This window comes from Hyperolius riggenbachi, chromosome 4 (genome assembly GCF_040937935.1).
Source record: "Hyperolius riggenbachi isolate aHypRig1 chromosome 4, aHypRig1.pri, whole genome shotgun sequence".
Classification (NCBI taxonomy): Eukaryota; Metazoa; Chordata; class Amphibia; order Anura; family Hyperoliidae; genus Hyperolius; species Hyperolius riggenbachi.
The window spans coordinates 44032253-44046454 of record NC_090649.1 but is presented as its reverse complement, the minus strand read 5'-3'; the positions used below and the strand labels follow the sequence as shown (position 1 = coordinate 44046454).

The following is a 14202-nucleotide window of genomic DNA, read 5'->3' as shown; positions in this document are numbered from 1 at the left end:
ATTGTTCCACAAAGCAGCGCAGAATTACATTTTTTTTCTTTTCATGAAGTATGTTGGTTGACCAATGAAGGCATGTGTGTTTAATGAACTTGTTCAAAAAGAATTCCTTGCTGGCCAGTGACTTGTTAATTAGCCAAGAGGTGTGGAACCTCTTGGCTGTGGAGCCTGATATAATACGTCAAAGGTTGTCTGGCTGGTCACACTCAGGTGTTAATTGAGCACCAAAAGTTCCTTTCATCCAGGGGAAGCCAAAGGAAGCTAACTCCACAGGGGTCCACTGACGAACTCAGACACTTTGGCACCGCTGGGGAACATATCTAAATGCATGCGGTTTATGATTTCAGTCTGTTAAATGAAAACCGTGTATAGCACAGCTATGAAATTAATATAGTCTTATTCGTTAGAATCTGCCCAATGTGCTGATATAAAATTCATAATAATAACCCGTCTGGTTATTGGTGTACGACCCTTCTCGGGGACAGGACAGCCTAACGCACTCATGCAAGATGTCATATTATTCGGTATTTTTTGACAATTATGAATCTGCTATCCACCTAAATCTGACAAGAATAGTTTATGAGTTACAGTGTTTTACAATTTAAACTCAAAATCCTCCTAGGAGAAGGTGGACTGTCATTGGTGGGTAATTCAGAGGGGGCAGGCATTGCCACACCCCCAAACCAGCTTCATCAAAAGCACATTGCCAGCAGGCGGACTTGAGTCCTCGATCTTAACATCATCTGGATTACAACTCAACCTGCTGCTGGGCCGAGGACCACCCAGCAGCCATCTTGGAACTGTAACATCTGCTTGGATTACAAAATATACTTAAAGGCCTATGATTCTGAAACGACTTTGCATTTCTTTTCCCAGAAGGAAATATTCCAACACAGACTGCATTTCGGCTAAGTAAACCTTTCACAATTATTTCCTTTTAATTTAAGCTTTGTGTGTATATGTTAATTTGTGTATGTAAATGTGTGTAATGCATTTTGTTATTAAAACGTTTAAAAATTGTTTTACAGTTATGACCTGTTCCTGAACATACACAATCGTACTTACTCCTCCGAAAACATTACCTTGTGTTCTAGAGTATCTTGTATTTTCAACCCGTATGCTTGAATACTAATTATAGGGGTACATCTGGCTATCTAAACGAGGGAAAGGAAGGCACATCTGGCTATCTAAAGGGGGCACATCTGGCTATCTAAACAGCATTTGTACATTTGGCTCCACCCATGACCACACCCACATTCTGATGCATGGCCATGCCCAATTTGTCTAGAGGGGGGGCACAAAAACTGTCTTTGTCCCCGGGCGCTGAAAAGCCTAGCTGCACCTCTGGTACAGATGCCCCCTAGCTAATCTGGTTCTAATTGCTGACTGGGCCCTACAGAATTGTTTATGCATAGAATGGCCTGATGAAGGGCATCTTACAGCCCGATAGGGGCTTTGCTAGTATCCTAAGAGACCCGGGGCACTTTTGGGCCCTCCAGCTGGAAAATGGATGAGGTCACGCACCAGAATGTGGGTGTGGTCATGGGTAAAGCCAAATTTACATGAACTTAACAACAGTCTAAGTAGGCCTGCCCAGAAAAATGTTGGATGAAGCACCCCACTCCATTAATAACACACACAAAAAATGCAGCGTATCACATAAATAGGCAGTGTTACTTAAACTATACTATCTGGCTTCTGTGCTGGCTAGTCTGGCTATCCACTGGGCAGGCTGGGCAGTTCCCCCATAGCATTCTCTGACTTTCTAGTGGACCCCCTCCCATGCTCCCATGGGCCTCCCATTGAGACACCACAACTTCCAGCATGCCCCCATAGAAGAACCACAGCTCCCTGTATGCTCCTATAAAGGCATCACAGCACCCAGTATGGCACAACAGCACCCAGTATGCCCACATAGAGGTAGCACAGCACCCAGCATACCCCCGATTGATGCACCACAGGTCCCAGCATGCTCACCATTGAGACACCACAGCTGACTCTTCCTGGGGGACATCCGGGGCACCCAAGAATAGATCTGGGGCACGTGCCAGTGATCTTTGGGGCTAGCAACGCCCCTGCAGCCCGAAACGAACATGTGTCATTGCCTCAATAGTTAACTTCTTTATCACGTCAAGCCAGATTACAGTACTTGTCAGTCTCATGATAAATCTCCTCTTTGGATGCACTTGATTGTTGCTCATGAAGATTGATCTCACGGATTGAAAAAAAAGTTATGGTCTATTTTTGTACTTGTGTCAATAAAGTTGAACAAAGTTTTGTACTGCAAGAGTGCATCATAGCCTTTTTACAGTCCTCTTTCTAAAGAAAAATATGATCATCCTGTCTGTCTCTTGCTCCCTCTAGTGCTGGCATCTCACTTTCCTCATATCGCGTATAATCACTCTACATGCAGCAGTACTACCAATTTACCAATTTAGTGTAAGACTGTGTACAACACATAGTTCTAGCTGTTGTGGAATTGCAAGTATCTGTGGTCTGCTCGGAATAAAATATACTGTGGATACACATAAACTAAATAATTATTTCTGAGTTTATCTTAGGAAAGGTACGTGTTCTGCAATAACAAATTCAGCAAAAAAAAAACTTGTCATCCATTTTAGGTATATTATCTGCCCATTGGCCACACTTTCACATCAGCTTTGGTGATTTACTTCCTGGATCTTGTGCTAGTGGGGGATGTAGAGACCAACATGCAATATTTAGACTCCGCCCACCCCCAGTATAGGTAGCCAGCTATTGGTGCCACAAGATAGGTTAGCCAGCCATAGGTTACCCAGTATAGGTTGGCCAGCCATGGGTGCACCAGTATAGGTTGGCCAGCCATAGGTGCCCCAGTATAGGTTGGCCAGCCATAGGTGAACCAGTATAGGTTGGCCAGCCATAGGTGCACCAGTATAGGTTGGCCAGCCATAGGTGCCCCAGTATAGGTTGGCCAGCCATAGGTGAACCAGTATAGGTTGGCCAGCCATAGGTGACCCAGTATAGGTTAGCCAGCTATAGGTTCCCCAGTATGGATTAACCAGCTATAGGTGCCCCAGTATAGGTTAGCCAGTCATAAGTGCCCAAACAGAGGTTAACCAGCCATAGGTTTCCCAGTACAGGTTAACCAGCTATTGGTGCCCCAGTATAGGTTAGCCAGCCATAGGTGCCCCAATATAGGTTGGGTAGCTATAGGTGCCCCAGTATGGGTTAGCCAGCCATAGGTGCCCCAGTATAGGTTAACCAGCCATAGGTGCCCCAGTATAGTTTAGTCAGCTATAGGTTTCCCAATATAGGTCAGCCAGCTATAGGTGGCCCAGTATAGATTAATTAGCCATAGGTGGCCCAATATTGGTCAGTCAGCCGTAGGTTCCCCAGTATGGATAAACCAGCCATAGGTGCCCCAGTACAGATCAATCAGCCCCAGGTGACCCATTATAGGTTAGTCAGCCATAGGTGACCCAGTATGGATTAACCAGCCATAGGTGCCCCAGTATAGGTCAGTTAGCCATAAGTACCCCAGTCGAGGTTAACCACCCATAGGTGACCCAGTATACGTTAGGCAGCCCCCCTTCCCCAGGCTGTGGCAAGAAAGAGAAGCAGGGGGAAGCCTCAGTATAGATTAACCAGCCATAGGTGACCCAGCATAGGTTAGTTAGCTATAGGTGCCCCAGTATAGATTATCCAGCCATAGGTGACCCAGTATTGGTTAGTCAGCCATAGTTTCTCCAGTATGGATCAACCAGCCATAGTTTCCCCAGTATGGGTGCCCCAGTATAGATTCACCAGCCACAGGTGACCCAGTATAAGTTAAGCAGCCCCCCTTCCCCAGGCTGTGGCAAGAAAGAGAAGCAGGGGGAAGCAGCGGCACAATGGCGACTCCTCCCTCCCTCTCCTCAGGTCCTCCTCCATGCTCTCCCCTCCATTAAATAGTGTCCAGCAGTGGTGGTGAGGTGTTTGCAATTACTCACCTTCTATGCTCCAGGCAACATTCACTCTTGTGCTGCTGGGCTGCTCTCTACATCGCCACTCACATGAAGTAGTGTAACATCCCACTACCACAACTGGTCACTTCTTTAATGGAGGAGGGTGTCCCAGTATAAGTCAGTTAACTATAGGTGCCCCAGTGTGGGTAAGCCAGCCATAGGTGACCCAGTATAGGTCAGTAAGCCATAAGTGCCCCAGTATACGTTGACCAGCCATAGGTGACCCAGTATAGGTTAGTCAGCCATAGGTGACCCAGTATAGGTTAGTCAGCCATAGGTTCCACAGTATGGATTAATGAGCCATGGGTGCACCAGTGTAGGTTAGCCAGCCATAGGTGCCTCCACTATAGGTTAGCCAGCCATAGGTGCCCCAGTGTAGGTCAGTCATAAGTGCCCCAATATAGGTTAACCAGCCATAGGTGACCCAGTATAGGTTAGTCAGCCATAGGTTCCCCAGTATGGATTAACCTGCCATAGATTCCCCAGTATGGATTAACTAGCCATAGGTGTCCCAGCATAGATTAACCAGCCATAGGTGTCTCAGTATAGATTATCCAGCCATAGGTGACCCAGTATAGGTTAGTCAGCCATGGGTGCCCTAGTATGGGTTAACCAGCCATAGGTGACCCAGTTTAGGTTAGTCAGCCATAGGTCCCCCAGTATGGATTAACCAGCCATAGGTCCCCCAGTATGGATTAACCAGCCATAGGTCCCCAGTATGGATTAACCAGCCATAGGTGCCCCAATATAGCTTAGTTAGCCATAGGTGCCCCAGTATAGGTTAACCAGCCATAGGTTACTAAGTATAGGTTTGTCAGCTATTGGTTCCCCAGTAAGGATTAATCAGCCATAGGTGCCCCAGTATAGACTAACCAGCCATAGGTGACCCAGTATAGGTTAGGCAGCCCCCTTCCCCAGGCTGTGGCAAGAAAGAGAAGCAGGGGTAAGCAGAGGCACATTGGGACTTAGCCGCAGGGAAAGGGGGGGGGGGCACCTCCCTCCCTCTACTCGGGTCCCCCTCCGTGCTCCCTTCTCCATTAAAAAGTGTTTGTCAGTGGTGGCGGGGATTTTTTTAATTACTCACCTTTAGGCAATTTTTACTCACGTTCTGCTGGGATGCTCTCTACCTTGCCGCTCACAGGAAGTAGTGTAACTGCTACTTCCTGTAAGCAGCATTGTAGAGAGCAGACTGGCGGCACGTGAGTGAACATTGCATGGGGCCAGAAGGGTGAGCAAATGCAAACACTCTGCAGCTGCAGCTGAACACTGGAGGGGGACTCAGGGAGAGGGAGGGAGGAGTCTCCCCGACTGCTTGCAGCTGAGTCCCATTGTGCTGCTCCCCCTCCTTCATTGCACCCCCCTCCCTCACAGCGCTCCGGGCAGTTGCATGCCCTGCCCACCCCTAGAAACAGGGCTGTATTTTGACTTGATGGTGAACTTCAAAACAATGGTAGAAGTGAAATCCCACGTTAGGGGTATAACTACAATCAGGGGGCCCGTCTGCAGCCTTTACCTTGTGGTGCCCTGATAATACAGGGTTATTTTCAGGCAAAACATGCAGGCACAAACAACAGCTTATGTAACTCTGGAATAACATCTATCATAATTTATAATTTGGCGTGTGTTACGATAATTAGCCTGTGACTCATCAGCCGTGATCACAGCACAGCTCCAGCGTCCGATTCAGCTACTCATCCAGGACATTTGCTGCCAGCATTTACTGGACCCATCGGTAACGCAAGTATACTTTATGTCTGTGCACCTGCTTCTTATCACGCTTTGCTCTGCCTGGCCATTTAAGGCGAGTAGACACATGAGATAAAAGTCTTTGGAAAATGAAAGATCACAGACCAATTTTACCCCCTTCCATGTAGTATGAGAGCCATACCTACAGTCTATTCTATGGAGCTGACCTCCCCATCAGACAGAAATCTTTGCAAGATGCTGCACACACAGATGCTGTACAGACACAAAAGATCAGTATCTGTAAAAGATCTGTTCCTGCCAAAGATCAGTTCCTGCAAAATGCATTCATAGACTATGAGATCTGCAGATCCGCATACACACCTTGTTTAATGGACAATCATCTGCAGATCAGACACACCAGAATGGATCTTCAGGTCCGCAGAAGATTGTCTGATCTGCAGATGATCGTCCATTAAACAAGGTGTGTATGAGATCTGTAGATATCATAGACTATGAATGCATTTTGCAGGAACTGATCTTTTGCAGACACTGATCTGTTGCAAAAGTCTTTGGAAAATGAAAGATCACAGACCAATTTTACCCCCTTCCATGTAGTATGAGAGCCATACCTACCCTATAAATAGCGGCCGCCATGTTCGTTTTTTCCGTCCTTGCCTGACTTTGTACAGAGAGAGATCTGCTCCTTTGTGCTTTGGCTTAGCAAGAGCTTTATTGTGGTCATTCACCTAGCGTTTTTGCTCACATACACCTCCTATATACACCTATATTGTTGTTAGTTAGATAGACATTGTATTTTAGTTAGTAGCTTGTGTGTTACTAGAGAGCCAGCTGCTGCAGGCAAGCTTACACAACTTTAGGCCTCAGGGCCTGCCTGTGTGGGCAGCTCAGCTGTTCTCTCCTGTCCTCTGTTAGTTTATTTCTTCTCATCTATACCAGTATTTCTGCTGTCCTTTACTAGTACTACTGAGTGATTGTATTTTGTACTGTAGTTATATAACTGTACTTGGACTAACTAGGACACTCACTGTCACTGTTTGTTCATAGCTCCTGCGTGTGACCGTGTGTGTGTGCGTGCACTGTCTGTAGTGTACACACACTCTATTTCCTTCGGATTACTGATTAATTATTGTAATTTCTAGTTGTACTTCCTGACTGTTACTACTTACTTACTGTACTAGGGACACTCACTCAGTCACTGTTCATAGGCTAGCTCCTGCGCGTGTGTGCGCGTGCGTGCACTTACTGTCTGTAGTTTACACACACTCTATTTCCTTGTGATTACTATTGATTATTGTAATTTCTAGTTGTACTTCCTGACTGTTACTACTTACTTACTGTACTAGGGACACTCACTCAGTCACTGTTCATAGGCTAGCTCCTGCGTGTGTGTGCGCGTGCACTGTCTGTAGTGTACACACACTCTATTTCCTTGTGATTACTACTGATTACTGAATCTGATTAAGTTGTAATTTCTAGTTGTAGTTCCTGACTGTTACTACTTACTTACTGTACTAGGGACACTCACTCAGTCACTGTTCATAGGCTAGCTCCTGCGCGTGTGTGCGCGTGCGTGCACTCACTGTCTGTAGTGTACACACACTCTATTTCCTTGTGATTACTACTGATTATTGTAATTTCTAGTTGTACTTCCTGACTGTTACTACTTACTTACTGTACTAGGGACACTCACTCAGTCACTGTTCATAGGCTAGCTCCTGCGTGTGTGTGCGCGTGCACTGTCTGTAGTGTACACACACTCTATTTCCTTGTGATTACTACTGATTACTGAATCTGATTAAGTTGTAATTTCTAGTTGTACTTCCTGACTGTTACTACTTACTTACTGTACTAGGGACACTCACTCAGTCACTGTTCATAGGCTAGCTCCTGCGCGTGTGTGCGCGTGCGTGCACTTACTGTCTGTAGTGTACACACACTCTATTTCCTTGTGATTACTATTGATTATTGTAATTTCTAGTTGTACTTCCTGACTGTTACTACTTACTTACTGTACTAGGGACACTCACTCAGTCACTGTTCATAGGCTAGCTCCTGCGTGTGTGTGCGCGTGCACTGTCTGTAGTGTACACACACTCTATTTCCTTGTGATTACTACTGATTACTGAATCTGATTAAGTTGTAATTTCTAGTTGTACTTCCTGACTGTTACTACTTACTTACTGTACTAGGGACACTCACTCAGTCACTGTTCATAGGCTAGCTCCTGCGCGTGTGTGCGCGTGCGTGCACTCACTGTCTGTAGTGTACACACACTCTATTTCCTTGTGATTACTACTGATTATTGTAATTTCTAGTTGTACTTCCTGACTGTTACTACTTACTTACTGCACTAGGGACACTCACTCAGTCACTGTTCATAGGCTAGCTCCTGCGTGTGTGTGCGCGTGCACTGTCTGTAGTGTACACACACTCTATTTCCTTGTGATTACTACTGATTACTGAATCTGATTAAGTTGTAATTTCTAGTTGTACTTCCTGACTGTTACTACTTACTTACTGTACTAGGGACACTCACTCAGTCACTGTTCATAGGCTAGCTCCTGCGCGTGTGTGCGCGTGCGTGCACTTACTGTCTGTAGTTTACACACACTCTATTTCCTTGTGATTACTATTGATTATTGTAATTTCTAGTTGTACTTCCTGACTGTTACTACTTACTTACTGTACTAGGGACACTCACTCAGTCACTGTTCATAGGCTAGCTCCTGCGTGTGTGTGCGCGTGCACTGTCTGTAGTGTGCACACACTCTATTTCCTTGTGATTACTACTGATTACTGAATCTGATTAAGTTGTAATTTCTAGTTGTACTTCCTGACTGTTACTACTTACTTACTGTACTAGGGACATTCACTCAGTCACTGTTCATAGGCTAGCTCCTGCGCATGGTTGCGCATGCGTGCACTCACTGTCTGTAGTGTACACACACTCTATTTCCTTGTGATTACTATTGATTATTGTAATTTCTAGTTGTACTTCCTGACTGTTACTACTTACTTACTGTACTAGGGACACTCACTCAGTCACTGTTCATAGGCTAGCTCCTGCGTGTGTGTGCGCGTGCACTGTCTGTAGTGTACACGTAAGACCGTGTACCGAGGGGTACCCCAGGATACAGCGAAGTCACGGAACAAAGAAGGTGATACAGACACCAGCTTAGTGCAACCAAAACTTTCTTTACTGGAAAGTATTAACAGGAACAGTTACAAACACAACAAGATTTGCAATACACAGGGTACCCTATACCCCAGAGTCCCCACTTCTGTCCAACAGGACACCTCTACCTGATGGCAGTTTACAGTATAGCCTCAAGTCATACTGAACTGCAGAATCACTCTTAGCCATTAGCAGACACAGCAGAGCGGACAAGTCATGCTGGACTGCAGGATCAACCCTATCCGTTGGCAGTGTACAGTAGAGCCTAAAGTCTTGCTGCACTGCAGTATCAATCCAGTGTGACCTTCTAAAAACAGTTCCTAACTATCTACCTAAAGCAGGCCTAAGTCTCAGTTCTTCAGGTACCGTACCACAAAAAAACAGTTTAATGAAAACACAAGAACCCGAGTTCACTGACCTGTTCCTACTTGGTATCAGCAGATGCCTCTCTTTAGGACAGCCTCAGGCCTGCAACCACACTTGCAGCCTTGATGGGTAGCTGGCGTAGAATCCTAAGCCCAGGGCAGCTAACTGGGAACAATCTCCACTCCAGCAAGCAGGATTCAAGGGGAAAACAGCGATCAGCCTCTCTGCAGCTTGGATGGATCCAGATTGTCCTTTTCACAGACAGCTCTCCACAAAAACAACCATGTCTGTCTCTGTCTTCTCTTCCTGGTCTCTCTAGAGCTGCCAGGCCCCACCTCTCATGCATGTTCATCCCTCAGCAGCATTAGGTTATCACTTTCTGATACAGGCGGCATCTAGTGGCCAAAATGCAAACTGTCACTTCAGAACTTAATTCAGGCAAGATTCTTGACAATCTCACATACACACACTCTATTTCCTTGTGATTACTACTGATTACTGAATCTGATTAAGTTGTAATTTCTAGTTGTACTTCCTGACTGTTACTACTTACTTACTGTACTAGGGACACTCACTCAGTCACTGTTCATAGGCTAGCTCCTGCGCGTGTGTGCGCGTGCGTGCACTCACTGTCTGTAGTGTACACACACTCTATTTCCTTGTGATTACTACTGATTATTGTAATTTCTAGTTAGTGTACTAGGGGACACACTCACTGTTCACACTTACTGATTACCGATTATTGTATTTTGTATTTGTACTGTACTAATCAGTTAGCGATCTAATCACTTAGTGATTAGTGTCACCTCACCCACCAACCCACTCCATTAAAGTACCCCACTTTTCACCCGCCCTTTTAAAAAACTTTTGTGTTTACGCCCAAACATCTAAGATGTCTGGAAGTAGCAGCCAGCGCGGTTTGGGCAAGGGGAAGGGCAGCAAGGGAATCTGGAGGAGAGGGAGCAGCATTGTGGCAAGCCGCGGCCGCGCCACCATGCACAGTTCCGCAGCAGCAGCGTCAGTGGCTAACATTCCTCCTATAGCCACTGGCCGTGGACGCCTTGGGCGCCGCCCAGCAGGAGCATCTGCAACTCACGCTGCAGAGACACAGCAGCAGCAGCGTGTAGCACCTGCTCCGATTTTCCTCCAGCCGGGTCGGAAACGTCCCATTGAGGAAAAGGATGCAGACACTGTGGTGCAACTGATGACGGAGGATGAGCAGCCCGCCATCAGCTCTGCATCTGAGGCCTCCACCCTCACCACCACCACCACCACCCCTGTTCGCAGCAGCCGCCCAGCAGGGCCTGGGGAGGAGGCCAGTTCACCGTCACTCGCCGACCTGTCATTCAGCAGTCTTTTGACCCCAGGCATCATGAGTAAATTGTCTGCTGTTGTTGGCGATCTTGAGGAGGAGATGCTGATGGGCACTTTGGGGGAGGAGGGATTGGACAGCAAGACTGTGGCGACAGTCAAGCAGCCCATCCATGCATCAGGAGAGGAGTTTGGGGGGTCATCATCCCAGCAGGACATGTTTCAGGAGGGGGAGGATGATGATGACACGGTGACAGACAGAGACTGGGTGCCACCAGCTCCAGGGGATGTCGTCATCAGCAGCTCTGAGGAGGAGGAGGAGGATGCGCTTGTGGGCCTTGCAAGGAGGCGCATCATTGCAAGCATTGGCAGCAGTAGGCAGGTCCCACAGCCTGCTGGTGTCTCAGGCTCAGCAGCAGCAGCAGCAGCAGCATCTGCCAGTACCACCACCAGCCGCACCCAAGCCCCCCCCCAACCACCACAGGGAGACAGGCAGCAGCGGTTCCATGCCGTAGGGGTTGTTTTTGTCACCAATCTGGCGCTTTTTCACCATGCCCACTGTGGACAGCAAGTACGCCACTTGCAACCACTGTCAGCGGAAGTTGAGCAGAGGTGCAGACCCCTTAAAGTTCAGCACCAGCTCGCTCATCAACCACCTTGCTGCGAAACATTTCCACCAGCATGAGGAGTTCCAGAGGCTGAAGGCATCTGGTGCTGGCAGTGGCACCACACCCATCACTGCACAGCCTTCAGCAGCAGCAGCAGCAACAGCAGCCACCCGCCCTCCTGCTCCTCCAGCAGCACCAGCAGGAGTGCGGAAACACACTGCTCCTCCCCCCTCTGCAACTCCTGCCGCCAACACTGAGGCCTGTTCTGGCAGCCAGTCCTCAGTGGCCTCCTCTGCTGTGTCTGCTGATTCCCGTGCCAGCAAAAGGCCACGCCAGAGCCTTTTGAGCGAGTCCTTCCAGGGGGTGGTTAGGGCTCTGCCTCCCAGCAGCCGTCGCGTGCGTTAGCTGAACGGCTTGCTGGCACGGGCCATGTGCTCCCAACTCCTGCCGTACACGCTCGTGCAGGAGGGGAGCGACATGCGTGCGCTGCTTGCTTGTGCAGCCCAAGACTGGCAGCTCCCCAGCAGACACTTCTTCACCCGCAAGGCCATTCCTGCACTGCACCGCTTTGTGATGGCCAATGTGGAGCGAGGGCTGGAGCACGCGGTTGGTGAAAGGGTCCACGTCACCATGGACTCCTGGAGCAGCCGCTTCGGGAGAGGCCGCTACCTGTCCTTCACTGTCCACTGGGTCAGCTTGGTGGAAGGGGGTGAGGATGGGAGAGCAGCAGCGGGCACAGCAGCAGCAGCAACACAGTGGGTGGTGCCACCCCGCAGGGTCAGGGGAACTGCAGCAGGTTCCTCCGATCCTCTGCCATCCTCCGGCACACCTGGCCAAACCCCCCGCCTCAGCAGCAGCGTGAAGGCCCGCCACTGCCAAGCGCTGCTGCACTTGGTCAGCCTTGGGAAGACCAAGCTGACGGCAACCCATATGTTGGTCAAACTCCAGGTGCAGGAGAGGATTTGGCTGACCCCCAGAGGCCTCAGAGTCGGAGAGGTGGTTGCCGACAATGGGGCCAATCTGGTTGCCGCAATAGACAGGGGAAACCTGACCCACATCCCCTGTCTTGCCCACATGCTGAACCTGGTGGTGCAGAAGTTCTTGCGCACCTACCAGGGGATGGGCGAACTGCTGGAAACGGCAAGGAACGTTGTGCGTCACTTCCGGTGCTCGGCTGCAGCCTGTGCGAGCCTGGAAGACGTGCAAAAGGAGCTGGAGCTGCCACGCCATCGGCTGATCCTTGACATTCCGACTCGCTGGAACTCCACCCTGGCGATGTTGGAGCGTCTGGTTGAACAGAAGCACGCTGTCAACCAGTACCTTGCCCTGGCCACTGTTTCCGCTGCTCAGAGAAGGGACAAGACCAGCAACATCTCGTCCATCGTCCCCGATGATGACTGGAGGCACATGCAGCAGGTGTGCTTAGTGCTGGCTCCCTTTCTGCAGGCCACTAACATGGTGAGCAGGGACCATGCTATGGTCCGCGAGTGGTTGCCCCTGGTTTGTCTGCTGAACAGGGCCCTCGATGCTTTGCTGGAACAGGGAGCGGCAGCCTTGGACCAGCAGGAGCGGCAAGCAGCTGTACAGTCCACCTCTGAGGGGGAGGAGGAGGAGGACTTGGTGGAGGTCCCTGACCTTGCTGCTGATGAGGGGGATCAGCACAGTGCAGCTGAGTTGGTGTGGGGGTTAAGAGAGGATGAGGCTGAGGAGGGAGAGGAGGAGGATGAGGACAGCACTGCCGCTGATGTGCCAGCACACGTGGCCCGCCTCTTCCCAATGGCAGCGCACATGCTGACGTGCCTGCGCAAGGACCCCAGTGTGATCCAGATGAAGCAGAGGGAGGACATCTGGATCAGCATGATGTTGGACCCACGCCTCAAGGGGAAGTTGAGCCAGTTCCTGCCGCCTACAGGAGGAGACCCAGCGCAACAAATAAGGAGCTTGCAGCAGGCCCTTGTTGAGCGCTTGGAGGAAGCCTTCCCCCAGCCTTCCACCCCCACTGTCCAGCCAGCACAGAGGCAGCCTCAGGTGCCTGCATCCAGCAGCAAGCGCCCCACAGACCTGCTGTCTCTCAGCAACGAGCTCTACAGGACTGTAGAGGCTCTGGCAGCAGTGACTAGAGAGGAGGTGCATGCAGCAGCATCCTCCTCCGGTCACAGCCAGCGCCTGACCCGAATGGTGGCTGACTACATGGGGTCCTACAGCGGGCTTGACAGCGATGCCCCTGTTGATCCCATGGAGTATTGGGTCAAGCGCCTGGAGATCTGGAGCGAGCTGGCGCAGTACCCCCTGGAAGTGCTGTCCTGTCCCCCTTCCAGCGTGCTGTCCGAGCGCTGCTTCAGTGCAGCTGGTGGCGTGGTCACCGAGAAACGCTCACGTCTGTCTCACAAGTCTGTGGACAGACTGACGTTTCTCAAGATGAACCAGGCGTGGGTGGAAGGCGAGTTCCTGGCCCCTGTTGTCGGCGAGAGGGGGACATGAACTGAAGAACCATCGTTAATGTGCCTTACCACCCTTTACCACCTCCTGGCTCCTGCTCACTAAGCCAGCCTGGTTCACTTTGACTATTACGTCGCCTGCAGCCACACATTTTACACCTACAGTGGGCTGCTGTGCACTGCCCTTCTGCTGTCTGTCTGTGTTTCCCACTGTCAGGGTACACAGATTTACCTTCTGCTGCCACTCTGCCACCAGCTATTACGTCAAACAATAGCTGCTCACATAATTACTCCTCCATTCCTCCTGCTGCTGCTGCTGTCTGTCTGTGTTTCCCAACGCCAGGGTACACAGATTTACCTTCTGCTGCCACTATGCCACCAGCTATTACGTCAAACAATAGCTATATATCTGTGTAATTTGTTTTACAAACAAAACCAAAAAACCATTAAAAAAAAAGGTTTAATTTTTCTGAGGTGCCCGGGTTGAAAACTGTGTTGTCCCAGTTGTGTATTGGACACAATGTGGGCTGCACGACCGCTGTCTGGGACCTCCTGTTGTGTTTATTTACACCCTGGTATCACCGCTAGGTACCAGGGCTATTATGTCACGCTGC

General features: G+C 49.4%; 1 protein-coding gene across 5 annotated transcripts in view; it reads right to left on the bottom strand.

Moving 5' to 3' along the window:
* The window catches only part of LOC137571186 (cytochrome P450 2K6-like), a 171928-nt gene that overhangs the window by 140765 nt on the left and 16961 nt on the right, over positions 1-14202 (bottom strand). For 3 of the 5 annotated variants that reach the window (XR_011031302.1, XM_068280001.1, XM_068280002.1), the window contains exon 2: positions 9284-9626. The exons of 1 other annotated variant lie outside the window; for it this stretch is intronic. The gene's annotated coding sequence lies outside the window, so the exon portion shown is untranslated. Of the gene's footprint in view, positions 1-8916; positions 9627-14202 lie in introns of those variants that run through there. One more of the 5 variants, XR_011031301.1, reaches the window with a different exon arrangement.